This window comes from Rhinatrema bivittatum, chromosome 3, assembly GCF_901001135.1.
Source record: "Rhinatrema bivittatum chromosome 3, aRhiBiv1.1, whole genome shotgun sequence".
NCBI classification, from domain to species: Eukaryota; Metazoa; Chordata; class Amphibia; order Gymnophiona; family Rhinatrematidae; genus Rhinatrema; species Rhinatrema bivittatum.
The window spans coordinates 386,066,469-386,082,612 of record NC_042617.1 but is presented as its reverse complement, the minus strand read 5'-3'; the positions used below and the strand labels follow the sequence as shown (position 1 = coordinate 386,082,612).

Here is a 16,144-nt window from a genome sequence, read left to right as displayed (position 1 = left end):
AGACATCCAGCTGGAGGTCCAAGATAGGCTCGCCAACCTCTCCTGTACAGGCGAGAATCTGTTCGAGGATAAGGTCTGGGATGCAATGGCGCAGCTGAAGGACCATCACGATACCCTCCAGCAGCTATCCACTTGTGCCTCAGAGGGGCCATCCTCAACCAGGAAATCTTCCAGGCAAGGTTCTTGTAAACCTTTTTACTGGCAGAGGAAGTATTACCCTCCGACCACTTGGACTCGCCCACCTCGAACCAGTTCCAGGGGTCATGCCCGCCAGCAGGGTCGTCCCCGCCACAGATCCCAGTAGGCCCCCCAGCAAGCACTGGCCATGGGCTTTTTGACTGGTGGTGAGGGAGCGTAAGTCAGTTAGCAGTTCCCCTGGTGTCCGATCCCCCAGTCGGAGGCAGCCTCCTCAGCTTCGCCTGTCGCTGGGAAGAGATAACATCAGACCACTGGGTCCTCTCCATATTCCGCCAGGGGTACTGTCTACACTTCAGCCGGCTCCCAGAGACCTCTCCCCCATGTCCAGTGTCACATTTTGCCATTCTTCAGATGGAACTCTCCGCTCTCCTCGCAGCGGATGCAGTGGAACCGGTCCCTCGCCATCAGCAGGGCCAAGGATTCTACTAGAGGTATTTCCTCATCCCAAAAAGGAATAGCGGCTTGTGCCCCATTTTCAAACTCAGGGCATTGAACAGGTTTCTCATAAGAGAAAAATTCAAGGTGGTCTCTCTGGGTACGCTGATCCCGCTTCTCTGCAGAGGAGACTGGCTTTGCTCCCTCGACCTCAAAGAGGCATACATTCACACATTGCAATTGTCCCCAACCACAGGAAGTACCTCTACTTTATGGTGGGTAATGCACATTTCCAGTACAAAGTCCTGCCCTTTGGGCTGGCAAAGGCCCCCCGAGTCTCCACCAAATGCTTAACGGTGGTGGCTGTCTACCTCAGGCTTCGCTCAGTCCATGTGTTTCCATACCTGGACGATTGGTTGATCAGGAGCGACTCCCGCTCCGGGCCCTTGCAAGCTCTGGCCTTGACTGTGCAGATCCTGCAGACAGTGGGGTTCATTATCGACTTCCCCAAGTCACACCTCTGTCTATCCTCCCAGCTGGTCTTCATAGGCGCCAGGTTGGACACAGCACAAGTGAAAGCTTTCCTGCCCAGGGACCGGGCAATTGCCCTTGCCTTTGCAACAGCAGGAGGGTGTCAGCCCATCTCCTGCTCTGCCTCCTGGGCTTCATGACTGCCTCCATTCCATGTGACTCCTTTGGCCCGCCTCCATATGAGGAGCCCTCAGTGGGCCTTGTGGGCCCAGTGGCAGCAGGCATTTCAGGATCTACAGGCTCCTGTTACGGTCACGGACCATCTCAGGGTATCTCTGGCCTGGTGGGAAGCGCTCTCCAATATGGAATGTGCACTCACTTTTCAGCCTGCACTGTACCAGGTGACCCTTACCAGTGATACTTCTCCTCAGGGGTGGGGAGCCCACACGAACAACCTACACACTCAAGGCTTTTGGACCGTCACTGAGGCACGTTGCCAGATAAAACTTCTGGAGCTTTGGGCATTACGGTATGCCTTGTGGGCCTTCAGAGATCAGTTGTCATCCAAGGAAGTTCTGATCAGGATGGCCAACCAGGTCTCGATGTGGTATATCAACAAAAAGGGCGGCACTGGCTCGTTCCTCCTCTGCCAAGAGGTGGTGCAGGTTTGGAACTGGGCCCTCTCCCAAGGGATGTATCTCCGGGCCACTTACCTACCAGGTCCATGTGCTGGCGGACCGCTTTAGCCGATCCTTCCAATCACACGAGTGGTCCCTCAACCCGGCAGTGGCGGTCCACCTGTTCCGCTGATGGGGTATACCAGATGTGGACCTATTCGCCTCCCTTCTCAACCACAAGATGAGCAGGTTCTGCTCCCTAATGGCGGGGAATGGCCATCCGGCCTGCGATGCCTTCTCCCTTTACTGGGGGCAGGGCCTCCTGTATATGTACTCCCCTGTACTTCTCCTCTCGAAGACTGTCAAAGCTTCAGCAGGACGGGGGGGACCATGATTCTTGTAGCACCCTCCTGGCCATGGCAGGTTTGGTTCCCTCTTCTCCAGGACCTATCAGTGCGTGCGCCCATTCCACTGGGGATGGCACCCAACCTCATATCACAGAACCAGGGCACCCTGCACCACCCCAACCTCTGGCCCTCATGGCTTGGATGTTGAGTGCATAATCCTACAGCCATTACAGCTCTCAGACTGTGTTTTCAGGGTTCTGATAAGAGTCCTGGAAACCTTCAACATGGAGGTCCTACAGCTCGAAATGGAAGCGATTTTCCAATTGGTGTTGAGGGCATGGGTTAGACTCCCTTCTCGTGCCTTCTCCCCCAGCTGCTGGACTACCTGTGGCACTTATCTGAGTCTGGGCACCAGACCAGTTCCATCAGGGTGCACCTCAGCACGGTAAGTGCGTATTACCGAGGTGTCACTGGTACGCCCATTTTGGTCCAGCCCCTAGTTGGCGTTTCATGCAGGGTCTCCTCCAACTGAAGCCCCCTCTTCAGCCACCGGCAGTACCCTGGGCCCTCAACGTCATCCTGGCAAGACTGATGCGGCCTCCCTTTGAGCTACTGCAGTCTGTGACCTGAAGTTCCTCACTTGGAAAGTCATATTCCTGGTGGCAATCGCTTCCACTCACAGCGTCAGTAAGCTTCAGGCCTTGGTCACATACGCACTTTACATGAAGTTCTTTCATGACCGTGTGGTTCTGCATATTCATCCTAAGTTCCTGCCCAAGGTGGTGACTGATTTCTACATCAACCAGTCTATTATTTTACCCAACTTTTTTCCGAGGCCTCATTCTCACCCAGGGGAATGGGCTCTCCACAGCCTGGACTGTAAAAGGGCTTTAGCCTTCTACCTAGATCGCACGGCGAGCCATAGACAGTCCACTCAGCTCTTCGTGTCATTTGATTCCAAAAAGCTGGGGGTGACAGTGGGAAAACAGACTTTGTCTAACTGGCTAGTAGATTGCATTGCCTTCAGCTACACGCAGCAGGCCTTCAGCTAGCCAGTAGCGAAAAGGCTCTCCCTGTGTGTCTGTCATCATTCACTACTATGCATTCTAATTCCCCCATCTTACTTCTTAGACTTCTGGCATTAGCATTCAAACATTTCAAAGTTTGTTTTTTGTTTGTATTTCCATTCTGCTTTTTAATTGATAGGGATAAGTTAGAATTTTTTAGCTCAGGTGAGTTTTTAGTTACAGGCACTTGGACTACTTTTCTTATTATTGGAACCTCACTGTCAGGATGCCCTAATTCTAATGCATCATTAGTATCCTTTGAAGATACCTGTCTCCGAACCATGCTCTGCTGAGCGACTATCGGCTTTCCCCTTTGTTCTAGTTTAAAAGCTGCTCTATCTCCTTTTTAAAGGTTAGCGCCAGCAGTCTGGTTCCACCCTGGTTAAGGTGGAGCCCATCCCTTCAGAAGAGACTCCCCCTTCCCCAAAAGGTTCCCCAGCTCCTAACAAAACTGAATCCCTCTTCCTTGCACCATCGTCTCATCCACACATTGAGACTCCGGAGCTCTGCCTGCCTCTAGTGACCTGTGCGTGTAACAAGGAGCATTTCAGAGAATGCTACCCTGGAGGTTCTGAATTTAAGCTTTCTACCTAAGAGCCTAAATTTGGCTTCCAGAACCTCCCTCCCACATTTTCCTATGTTGTTAGTGCCCACATGTACCACTTCAGCCGGCTCCTCCCCAGCACTGTCTAAAATCCTATCTAGGTGACGTGTGAGGTCTGCCACCTTCGCACCAGGTAGGCATGTTACCAGGCGATCCTCACGCCCACCAGCCACCCAGCTGTCTACATTCCTAATAATCGAATCACCAACTATGATGGCCGACCTAACCCTTCCCTCCTGGGCAGTAGGCCTTGGGGAGATATCCTCGGTGCGAAAGGACAATGCATCACCTGGAGAGCAGGTCCTTACTACATGATCCTTTCCTGCTGCACCAGGTTGATGTTCTCCAATCATGAGACTTTCTTCCTCCAAGGCAGCACCAGGGCTGCCAGTCTGAAGTTGGGACTTGGCTACTATGTCCCTGAAGGTCTCATCTATATACCTCACTGATGCCTCAGCTCCTCCAGGTCTGCCACTCTAGCCTCCAGAGATCGGACTCGTTCTCTGAGAGCCAGGAGCTCTTTGCATTGCATGCACATGTGCATATATTGAAACTCTAGCAGAATTACACTGGCTACCCATAGAACACAAAGTACAATACAAAACACTTTGTACAATACATAAATTAATTCACGATGAACAAGCAGAATGACTGAACATAGCACTACGTGTTCATGTCCCACATAGAAACCTGAGATCAGTTAACAAAGCCCTCCTAACTATTCCTTCTGTTAAAACTGCAAGACTGACCCAAGTTAGAGAACGGGCATTATCCTTAGCCGGACCGGTACTCTGGAACACCATGCCCCTAGAAATTAGACTACAGAAAGATTTCAAATTTTTCAAAAAGAGTTTAAAAACCTGGCTATTTAAACAAGCTTTTTACAAAGAGAATGGAGAATAGTGGAATAATGAAAGCTGGCAGAAGAACATCAGCACACAGCTCAATATGTGTGATTTTATTATTTTATTTCACCTTTAACATAAAATATACAATCCAATAGAGCCATACATGTAATTAATACTGATACATGAAAGAAAAGGACAAGATTTATAACATTCTACTCACAGGCCTACCTAGCTCAACCACCAAGCCATTACAGATGATACAGAACGCCGCGGCCAGAATTTTGACCGGCACCAATCGGAGAGATCATATTACGCCCACCCTCCGAATCCTACACTGGTTACCAGTCAACCACAGAATCCTACACAAATCACTAACAGTAATACACAAAGCCATCCATAATCACCTTCATCTTGACCTTGAAATCCCCTTCAAACTCCATACCTCCAACAGACCAATGAGAGAAATCTGCAAAGGAGCGCTACAAGCCCCTCCAACCAAAGCCACACGCCTCATCTCAACCAGGGACCGGGCTTTTTTGACAGCAGGCCCAGCCATCTGGAACAACCTCCCCGCAGAACTTAGGCTGGAACCTTGCCTACTAACATTTAAGAAAAAACTCAAAACCTGGCTGTTCCGCCAAGCCTTCCCGGATCCCTCGGACACACATTAGATGATTAATCCGCTCACGAGCAATGGAACCTCGCTCCTCCTCTAAATACTTCATTTGCATTAGCACTCCCCCTAATAAGTGGACTAACACTAGACCGGATTCCGTTATGACTCTTGTTTTTAATTTAATTTAATACCCTTTTCGGGCCTTTTTCTTCCAGCTGCCTAAGCTTCCAAGTTTACAGTCCTTGTTAAATGTAACTTTTGTTTCTTTTGTCTCTTTGATTATAAAAAAGTTGTTCCTTCCGTTTCAGTTATCTACCCCTGTTCGATGTAAACCGATCTGATATGGTATTTAACCATGAAGGTCGGTATAGAAAAATGCTAAATAAATAAATACATAAATAAACAAACATTCAGCAAATAGTCTTAATTATGAAACTATGTTACCGAACTTTAATGGCACTTCTTATAGATAAGTATTAACATATACAATTACCAAATTTATATATGTGCCTTTCTGTAAACCGTTGTGATGGTATATAACTTAACAGTATAGAAAAGATTTTCAAATAAATTTCTCACAGGCGGGTAAAAAATCATGCATGTGACACTCAATGCCAAAGACTGGGAAGCCCTCCTCTTGCTGCTGGACTGCTGCCTTCATCTCAAATTTGTTCAGTTCCTACTTAAGTTTTAGGTTGCTGTGGGAGTAGGAATGTGTCTAATGTCCTTTAAATGTATTAGTGTATTCACTATGGGGTAGATTTTTAAAACCTGCGTGCGCCGACACCCGAGGCCTTCTACAGTTCCCTCCCAGTCTGCTCCAATTTAGGAGCAGCCTGGGAGGGAACTTCCCTATCCCCTATACTAACCTTCCCGCCCCTTCCCCTAACCTTCCCGCCCCCTAGCCCTATCCTACCCCCCCCCCCCCCCCTTATCTTACCTTTTGCTCCTGCTTCGAGCCCCGGGACTTACGCGCGTGGCTGGGCCTTTGAAAATTGACCCAGCATGCATAAGTCCAGCCACGTGCATAAATCCCCGAAAATCTACCCCATGGGTCTGGTTGTGGCCTACAGGGGAATGATCAAACTCTCAATAAGTTGTGGGGAATTTGTGAAGTAAAGTTAAAAGGCTGATTTTTTTTTCTTTTTTTTTCTTTTAGCGTGAAAGTGGCACCTGCCTATAAATTAAAGGATGAGCTAGAGGTGGGAGGGTTGGGAAATACAAACACACTAACTACTGCTTATTAGATGCCTTACTGACTATTAAAAGCACAAACACACTAAATAATATACCCTAATAGTTTACTTCTCCCCAATACTTAAAAAAAAAAAAAAAAATTCCCAAGCAAAACTTACTGATTCCTTTCAGCCACCAGCAAGATGATCCTCTCCTCTCAGTGCTCCCACTCTGTATACTCTTTGTGATATCAGACCATACCGTTTGATCACTGGTTCTGAGGTGGGCACCCACCAGGACATTAGAGACGTTATCCCCATTAGTGAGCACTAGGATGAGTATAACTCCCTCCCTCATGGGTTCCATTACCATTTGTTTGAACAGAGCCCCCTTGCAGGTAGATTCTACAGAATGGATTATCCAGTCTGTCTGACAGATTAAAATCTCCAACAATCAACACTTCTCCCTTTTGGATGTCTTTGACCAGATCTCTGTCTAGTTCTTCTATTTGAGTTGAAGGCAACCACTCCAGTAAAAATGGATGCACCATCATCTTTTTTTAGGATGGCCCTTAATGCTTCTTCTCTACCCCAAATTCCTTGCAGTTCAGTTGCTTGGTTATTGTTTTTTACATAACAAGCTACTCCTCCCCCTTTTCTGTCCTCTGTCCTTCCTGAACAAGTTGTAGCTTTGTAGGGCCATATCCCAATCGTGAGAATCCACAAACCATGTCTCTGTAATGGCAGCAATGTCCAAGTCTTCCTCCACCATTACAGCCTGCATATCTGGGATTTAATTGCCCAAACTATGAGCATTTGTGGTCATAGCTTTCCAATTTTTCTCCCTTGATTTGTTGCACTTTCTAGTCACTTTTTTGAGCTGATTGATTTTATTTTCTCCTCCCACTTCTTGTATTGCTTGGGGGTGATGTCAATTTCATTGGCCATCTCCTGCCACCCCCATTCTTTCCTTTAAATGTCTGATTATATATGATCTGACTTTCTCCCTTAGCATCTTCCTTCCCACTATAGACAAATGTAGGCCATCCTTATCATATAGCTTTTTACTGCTCCATACATGATCCCAGCCTCCAATGTATCCAAAACCACTTTCTGTGCATCGGGCTTTGAGCCTGGAATTGAAATTATCTATATGGCGTAGCTTCTCATTTCCCTTTTCATGAACAGGTAATACTTCTGAAAAGGCAATAGTCTTTGCAGTGTGTCTTATCTTTCCTTGATTTTGGAAATCTTTCTGTACTTCATGGATACCATTTCTATTGAGGTCATTGATCCCCAGGTGAATGATAACACTGATATCAAATTTCCTACTTTCTTCTTCAGTGACTTGGGCTATCTGGTTTGCATATCTGCTAGCTGAGGATCCTGGAAGGCATTTAACTGTTGTGTCACCATCAAAATGTACTCCCAAATTGATTCCTCTGACTGAATTTCCCAACAGAAGCAACTTTCTTTTGACATTTGATTCTGTTGAAGGGCTTTTGGGTGCATTGGGTGACTTCTCTTTTAGAAACCACTTCAAAATCTATTGCTGAGGTTTCTTCATTCTCCCGTGCAGAAAAAGCATTATGTAGTAGTAACAGTGGGGAAAAGTGGATGTGTCTTCATCATAGGCCTTATTCTGCCACAGCCCACTGTTATCCAATTGTACCTGGGTTTTTGAATCATGGATGTCCAACATCTCTGTGGGAGTGGGGGTTGATGCACAGGATGCTGCAAAGTTGGGGAATGTGGGTGTCTGTCACATGTCTTGTTCTACCAGAGCCCACTGTAAACCATTTTTCCTGGGTTTCTGAAACTTCTGTGGGAGATGGACGAGAGATACTGGATGGTTCAAGGAAGGGGAGGGTTAATTGAAACCTGGATAATTTGTCCCTTAGATGAATCAGCTCCAACATTCAAGGTGTTGATCCAAATAATAGTCTTGCAAGACTACATGACTAAATACGAAATAAGTCATTTACAAAATGCTTCCAAAAGACTACATGGGTCCAAAATGATGATGAATAAATGTACTGCCATTCAGAATCATCCATGTAATGATACATGATATATGGAGCCATAGATGATACCATATCAATCACTTTAATTTGTTTTAAAGAAGATCCATCAAAACCAAAAGTTTTTCGTCAGTGCTAAAAATGTCTATTGAGTAATAAAGTGAATCAATGGTGGTGCATGACCTTGTTCAGTAATCACTTTATCGATAATATAAAGGGCAGAACTCTGTAGAACATTTTCTATAAAGTACAGCTATGTCTGCCATAACTAAAATCCATGATGGATGAATATCAGCAAACTGCTATAACAAAGTGATTAAATGAGCAGAGTCCCTTATTTATGAAGGATTTGTCACTACTGATGATTGTAAATAACTAGCTTTTATTGTGCTTTATTTTGCTATTGGGAATTTTATGCAAATAAGTCCAGTAGAAGATACCGTATTTTTCGCTCCATAAGACGCACTTTTTTTTCCCCCAAAAGTGGGGGGAAAATGTCTGTGCGTCTTATGGAGCGAATATTAAAAAAAAAACTAAAAAACTAACTACAACCCCCCACCCTCCTGACCCCCCCCCCAAAAAAAAAAACCTGCCAAAAGTCCCTGGTGGGCCAGCGGGGGTCCGGGAGCGATCTCCTGCACTTGGGCCGTCGGCTGCCAGTAATCAAAATGGTGCCGATGGCCCTTTGCCCTTACTATGTCACAGGGGCTACCGGTGCCATTGGTTGGCCCCTGTGACATAGTAAGGGCAAAGGGCCATCGGCACCATTTTGATTACTGGCAGCCGACGGCCCAAGTGCAGGAGATCGCTCCCGGACCCCCGCTGGACCACCAGGGACTTTTGGCAGGTTTTTTTTTGGGGGGGGTCAGGAGGGTGGGGGGGTTGTAGTTAATTAAATTTAAAAGGTTAGGATGGGGGTTTTTTTGGGGGGTGGGTTCCCACAGAAAGAGAACAATAAAAGTTTTCTGATCTGGGGAGTGGACCGAAATGGCCCTTCCCAGACCTGAAAACGAAAAAAAAATTGTATGCACTCCCCTAAGTTGCTCCATAAAATGCACAGAGCCGGTTTAGCACACCATTATTATTATTATTTTTTAATTTTCCCCCTCTGAATCCTAGGTGCGTCTTATGGTCAGGTGTGTCTTATGGAGCGAAAAATACATTAGCATATGGAATTTTCTGTAGATTTTATTGCATAAACTTTAACTATACCTCACTGAGATGTAGATAATTTTTGGGAGTGTTTTAGTGAAGTACGTCTCTTGCCTTCATAGCTAATGTTTTGCATAATTTTTCCATTGCTGTCACTCATAAGCATTGAAATTGTGATAAAACAAGAGAACAATTATGCATGCCAAACTAGCTACTTGCAAAAAAGGTTTTGCTGCATGTTAAATGGGCCAGCAGTTCGTGTTCTCCCATTGAACGCTCGCTAACTATTAGTGATTTTACATGCAATGTCAACCTACAAATATTTAACAAGAAATCACTAGTAACTGTGTGAAATATGATGTAATATTACTAGTCAATACAAAAGGAACATCATAACATCGCTGTTTTTTTTGGATCGTGATACCTCATAATAAGTAAGGCCTCTCGATTTTTTTCGGAGAGTGCTCTTAAAGAAACATGTCACATTTCAAGCGTTTCCCATTAAATGGTTTTACGCTAAAGAGACTTGTTTTTATCGTTATAATCACAGGTATCAACAATCTGAACTCTTAAGAATATTTTTTCTGGAACTTTTTTTTTTTTTTATATATTGATAGAATTAGATGTGAACAAAGTACTTATCATTTTATGCGCTTGGCTTGCTGTGATGACTGCTTTTCTGAAACACCGGTAAGAACCCGACACGTCCGTGTTTCGTTTACTTCTTCAGGGGTTTTAACTTTTACCACGGTGTCTAAATGAAATACGTGAGAAGTAGGTTGTTAAAACCCTATATTCTCTAAAACATTATTTTTATAATAATACGTCACCCGATTTCAGCCGCATACATTGTTGAAAGCTTGTCCCATCATTTGAACGCCATTTTGCGTGATCACAGCTTAACAAAGCAGGATCCGCCATTGCTTTCCGCACTTTATTTAAAGAGAACAAAGAGTCTTGCGCAGACCAATGAAAAACGAGCCCGGAAGTGACGTGACGCTGAGTGGATTAAATCATTGATGACCACTCAATGGTGTCATTTAACCCTGCTGGAGTTTCTGTTGCTAAGGTAAAAATCCACCATTGCTCACGATTGTTTAAATGATTCATCATGTTTCCTCCCCTGGGATTCAATTGCACTTGTTCCAAAACAGTCCACTGCAATTGTTCAAATGTATGCGAAAATTGTGAACAATGTTTTACTATGGGAGCCTCAATATTTGCCGTGTTAATCCGGCTTCTGTGTTCTCGTAGTCTGATTTTAATTTGTCTTTTGGTACGGCCTACGTATAACAGGGGACATGGGCATTGGATCAGATATATTATTTGAGTTGATTCACAGGTAGTGTTAGCATTTTTCTTATATGTTTGATTTGTAATGGGATGATGCCATTCATGTCCCTCCATTGTATGCTCACACATATCACATTTTCCGCATTTGAGATGTGTTCCATTGATGATTTTAGATCTGTTATGGGATACTGCTGCATGCACTACATAATCTTTAATATTTTTGCTGCGCTGATAGGAAATTAAAGGAGCTTCAACAAAAGTAGGATGGAGTTGTAAAATATGCCAGTGCTTTCTAATGCTTTGTACTAGCAAGTAAGATTTATCTGTGTGAGGTAACACACAGATATTGGCTGTTATTGATTCTCTCGTCCGGTATTGGAGAAGCGACTCTCGAGGAGAATAGTAGGCACGTTTGTAGGCTTTGTGTACCGCTGAAAAAGGGTATCCTCGTTCAAAGAATCTTTTTGCCAGAATTTGAGCTTGGGCCTTAAACTCTTTATTGGAAGAGCACAGTCGCCGTGCTCTAAAAAATTGGCTTACTGGCAAGCCATTTTTGAATGCACGAGAGTGAAAGCTGTTATAGCGAAGGAGATTATTCCTATCGATATCCTTACGATAAATAGTTGTGTGCAGACTGGTGGACTGTTTAGTGATCAATATATCCAAAAATGGTAGTTGAGTCCGACTTGATTGTAGAGTGAATTTTAAATCTGGATCTTGATTGTTTAGCCACATCAGAAATTCTGTCAGTTTTGATTCTTCCCCAGTCCAAAAAAACAAAAGATCGTCAATGTATCGGATCCAAAAATTGATATGTGAATACCAAGTTGATGGATATATGAATGTCCGTTCAAAATGGTCCATGACCAAATTGGCTATTGAGGGGGCCACTGAGGACCCCATCGCTATGCCATGAATCTGTAAAAAAAAATTCATTATTAAATTGAAAAAAAATTTTTTGCAGCACAAGTTTTGCTATTTCAAATACAAATCTAAATGGAATCCGGCCACCCTCTAATTTTTCTTTTAAACATTCCTCTACTACAGCCAACGCGGTTGATTGTGATACATTGGTGTAGAGGGATATGACGTCCATAGTGACTAATATTGAATCTGATGATTGAATTTCCACTTCTTGGAGCTTATTCAGAACCTGAGTTGAATCCTTTACATAGGACCTCATGTTTTTAACAAATGGTTGCAAAAACGAATCTAAAAAGATCGCTAGAGGCTCCAATAAAGATCCATTACTCGAAATAATGGGTCTGAGTGGAGGGTTATCTTTAGATTTATGAACTTTTGGGACCCCATATAATATGGGGATCCGGGGGTGTTCCACCTTCAAAAAGCGTCGTTCTTTACGAGTCAAAAAAGGACTTGTTTTCTCATCCAAAAGATTTTTGATGGTATCCATAAGCTGTGGGGTGGGATCTTCCGATGTATTATCAACATCTATCGGAAGATCCCACCCCACAGCTTATGGATACCATCAAAAATCTTTTGGATGAGAAAACAAGTCCTTTTTTGACTCGTAAAGAACGACGCTTTTTGAAGGTGGAACACCCCCGGATCCCCATATTATATGGGGTCCCAAAAGTTCATAAATCTAAAGATAACCCTCCACTCAGACCCATTATTTCGAGTAATGGATCTTTATTGGAGCCTCTAGCGATCTTTTTAGATTCGTTTTTGCAACCATTTGTTAAAAACATGAGGTCCTATGTAAAGGATTCAACTCAGGTTCTGAATAAGCTCCAAGAAGTGGAAATTCAATCATCAGATTCAATATTAGTCACTATGGACGTCATATCCCTCTACACCAATGTATCACAATCAACCGCGTTGGCTGTAGTAGAGGAATGTTTAAAAGAAAAATTAGAGGGTGGCCGGATTCCATTTAGATTTGTATTTGAAATAGCAAAACTTGTGCTGCAAAAAATTTTTTTTCAATTTAATAATGAATTTTTTTTTACAGATTCATGGCATAGCGATGGGGTCCTCAGTGGCCCCCTCAATAGCCAATTTGGTCATGGACCATTTTGAACGGACATTCATATATCCATCAACTTGGTATTCACATATCAATTTTTGGATCCGATACATTGACGATCTTTTGTTTTTTTGGACTGGGGAAGAATCAAAACTGACAGAATTTCTGATGTGGCTAAACAATCAAGATCCAGATTTAAAATTCACTCTACAATCAAGTCGGACTCAACTACCATTTTTGGATATATTGATCACTAAACAGTCCACCAGTCTGCACACAACTATTTATCGTAAGGATATCGATAGGAATAATCTCCTTCGCTATAACAGCTTTCACTCTCGTGCATTCAAAAATGGCTTGCCAGTAAGCCAATTTTTTAGAGCACGGCGACTGTGCTCTTCCAATAAAGAGTTTAAGGCCCAAGCTCAAATTCTGGCAAAAAGATTCTTTGAACGAGGATACCCTTTTTCAGCAGTACACAAAGCCTACAAACGTGCCTACTATTCTCCTCGAGAGTCGCTTCTCCAATACTGGACGAGAGAATCAATAACAGCCAATATCTGTGTGTTACCTCACACAGATAAATCTTACTTGCTAATACAAAGCATTAGAAAGCACTGGCATATTTTACAACTCCATCCTACTTTTGTTGAAGCTCCTTTAATTTCCTATCAGCGCAGCAAAAATATTAAAGATTATGTAGTGCATGCAGCAGTATCCCATAACAGATCTAAAATCATCAATGGAACACATCTCAAATGCGGAAAATGTGATATGTGTGAGCATACAATGGAGGGACATGAATGGCATCATCCCATTACAAATCAAACATATAAGAAAAATGCTAACACTACCTGTGAATCAACTCAAATAATATATCTGATCCAATGCCCATGTCCCCTGTTATATGTAGGCCGTACCAAAAGACAAATTAAAATCAGACTACGAGAACACAGAAGCCGGATTAACACGGCAAATATTGAGGCTCCCATAGTAAAACATTGTTCACAATTTTCGCATACATTTGATCAATTGCAGTGGACTGTTTTGGAACAAGTGCAATTGAATCCCAGGGGAGGAAACATGATGAATCATTTAAACAATCGTGAGCAATGGTGGATTTTTACCTTAGCAACAGAAACTCCAGCAGGGTTAAATGACACCATTGAGTGGTCATCAATGATTTAATCCACTCAGCGTCACGTCACTTCCGGGCTCGTTTTTCATTGGTCTGCGCAAGACTCTTTGTTCTCTTTAAATAAAGTGCGGTAAAGCAATGGCGGATCCTGCTTTGTTAAGCTGTGATCACGCAAAATGGCGTTCAAATGATGGGACAAGCTTTCAACAATGTATGCGGCTGAAATCGGGTGACGTATTATTATAAAAATAATGTTTTATAGGGTTTTAACAACCTACTTCTCACGTATTTCATTTAGACACCGTGGTAAAAGTTAAAACCCCTGAAGAAGTAAACGAAACACGGACGTGTCGGGTTCTTACCGGTGTTTCAGAAAAGCAGTCATCACAGAAAGCCAAGCGCATAAAATGATAAGTACTTTGTTCACATCTAATTCTATCAATATATAAAAAAAAAAAAAAAAAAAAAGTTCCAGAAAAAATATTCTTAAGAGTTCAGATTGTTGATACCTGTGATTATAACGATAAAAACAAGTCTCTTTAGCGTAAAACCATTTAATGGGAAACGCTTGAAATGTGACATGTTTCTTTAAGAGCACTCTCCGAAAAAAATCGAGAGGCCTTACTTATTATGAGGTATCACGATCCAAAAAAAACAGCGATGTTATGATGTTCCTTTTGTATTGTATAACCTACAAATATTGCCATATCTTAGTACATTGGCCTCTTAGGGCTATTGCTGTGAACACCTCAGTATTCAAAGAAAAATATCTTGTTATAATGAAGGAAATGCCTATTATAGGGGTAATTTTGTAACCACACTGATAAATATGTGCATAAGTTAGACCAATTTTCAAAGCTATCCTAGTAAAGCTTCACGCGCATGATGAGTCTTGCTGTTTGGTCCACATATTTTTAAAAATCAGAAAATATACAAGCAAGTCCCAGCTCTGCCCAGATTCCACCGCATGGAACACCTCTTCCCTGTGTATGTAAAAGAAACATGCACATGTAATTACAGGCGAATCATCGCACAGTTTTAAGAAGGACCATTTCTGTGGATAAAGCACTGATTTACTTGCAGATATCCCTTTGAAAATTGCTGCATAATCGGTTTTTTCTTAAAGTCAGAATTATGCACTTTTTTTTCACATTTGCGTGAACATATATGTGCATAAAAAAGGGGTGTTCTGGGGCAGGGTCGATATTTATGCATGTAAGGTGCTATTTTAAGAGTCACTTATGTGTGTATATGTACCAACATGCGTATTTTTATACCTGCTAAATATCTGGCGTAAGTGATATTAAATTTGTTTATTGTGCAGTACTAAGTGGGAGACCTGGGTGAACTAGGAGGAGTTCAGACTGAAGAACCAGGAAGGTCTCAATGACCTGGAGGACGACTGGGTGAACTAGTGGACTATTTGGTTAACTAGTTAATTTCAGGTGCATGTTTTAAAATTGGTCGTCTTGAGCGCGTAAATCAGAAGTTTCATAAGTCCTACTTTAGAGCATAAAATATACATGCATTTATTTTTTAATTCTGTTTAATTGATATTTGTGGTTTCATAGCATTGTATATATTCGCTCATATGTTGCAGGTTAGAGAGACACACATTTTTTTAAACGACTGTGTAAATCATACGCGCCGGTTATAAAATGCTTGTATACATATGCTTGTGTCTATATGTGTGCGTATATGCTGCCACATTTTGAAGTTATCCTCTGGAGTTTTAATTCTGTTGCCCAAGACACAAAAGTGCAAATTCATCAAAGCTGTACTCCAGTCAAATAAGATTTACCAATGAAAATCTTGCAATTCTGTAACATGATAGACGTCCATGTTGAAAAGGTTTCCCACCTCTTACTTTCCCGGGTAGTGTTTAGATGGGTAAAACTTATTCAGATATGTCAGAGACCTTCCATGGATGTTTCTGGATATGGCCAAGTTACGTGATATCTTAGCCAGAAAACGCCAATATTCAGTGTTACCAGGTTAAGTTATTCAGATAACGTTAGTCATACTGAAGGGCTGTTCTAACTTACGCAGACAACTTAGCTGGATTTTTTTTTAATATCTACTCCTAAGTGAGATAGCTGGATTAAACTCAAAATTATTTTTGCCACGGATTGTTCAGGTAAGTTAACAGGATAAACTTCCCCAGTTAACTTAAACCAGATAGTGGTAAAGTCATGTTGCTGAATATACCCAGATAAATTTAGCATTACTTAG

General features: G+C 42.7%; 1 protein-coding gene across 4 annotated transcripts in view; it reads left to right on the top strand.

Annotated features, from left to right (window-relative positions):
* CD109 (CD109 molecule) overlaps positions 1-16,144 on the top strand; it is a 456,523-nt gene that overhangs the window by 422,344 nt on the left and 18,035 nt on the right. The window lies entirely within an intron of this gene.